This window comes from Pristiophorus japonicus, unplaced genomic scaffold (genome assembly GCF_044704955.1).
Source record: "Pristiophorus japonicus isolate sPriJap1 unplaced genomic scaffold, sPriJap1.hap1 HAP1_SCAFFOLD_80, whole genome shotgun sequence".
In the NCBI taxonomy this organism is placed as follows: Eukaryota; Metazoa; Chordata; class Chondrichthyes; family Pristiophoridae; genus Pristiophorus; species Pristiophorus japonicus.
The window spans coordinates 1,256,394-1,257,288 of NW_027254718.1; the positions used below are offsets into that span (position 1 = coordinate 1,256,394).

An 895-nucleotide genomic window follows, 5' to 3' on the forward strand; every position below is an offset into this window, starting at 1 on the left:
TGCCTCTGGAGATCAATGATTCCGAACTCGGTGAGATTGCCCTCCCTGTTTTGTATTAACCAGCTCTAAATCGTACAATTTTAAAGAGGGGGCAGCATCTGGAAGACATGAGGACTTTTTCTTTGTTAATAGACGAATAGAGTATAAAAACAAGGAAGTTATGCCAAACAATTATAAAACACTGATGTGGTCTTAGCTGGAATGTTGCGTTCGATGTTCTATGTTTCTATGTTTCTATGTTCAGTTCGGGGCAACACGCTTGAGGGAAGAAGTCAAGCCTTGGAGAGGGTGCAGAATAGAATTATTAGAATACAGCCAGAGTTGGGGACCTCACTTATACGAAGAGACTGGAGAAGCTGGGATTATTCTCCTTAGAATAGAAAACGTTAAGAGGCGGTTTATGACCTAACTTCAAAATTATGAATTGTTTTGATAGTTAAAAAGGAAAACCCTTTAAAATATCACATTTAAGGTGATAAAAGCTCAATAGGCACAGATGGGGGTCGAACCCATCATCTTCGGTTTACGAGACCGACGCCTTACCACTTGGCCACCGCGCCCTGGAAAATTACATGACTCACGTCACATTGCTACCGAATCCCAATTCATTTCAATTCTGTTGTCGAAGCACTGACACATATCCAAAAAAATAAAGTGGGATCGTGGACCGGGAAAATGACCAGCGTAATTTATATGAAACTATCATAAAACATTTCATAAAATCATACATCACCGATGGAGAGTGCTTGGTCCATCGTACTCTTGAACGAGCTATCCAATTACTCCCAGATATTTCCACAACGCCCTGCAAAATGTGCCTCTTCAAGCATTTATCCAATTCTATTTTGAGGGTTACAATTGAATCTGCAGTGCTACGGGGAAATGACAGGGTGGT

At 40.9% G+C, this 895-nt stretch overlaps 1 non-coding gene across 1 annotated transcript; it reads right to left on the minus strand.

The window, feature by feature from the left end:
• Positions 1 to 488: 488 nt before the first annotated feature.
• On the minus strand, positions 489 to 560 carry trnat-cgu (transfer RNA threonine (anticodon CGU)). The gene has a single exon. It is a non-coding gene; the product is annotated as a tRNA-Thr (tRNA).
• Between the last annotated feature and the right edge of the window lie 335 nt (positions 561 to 895).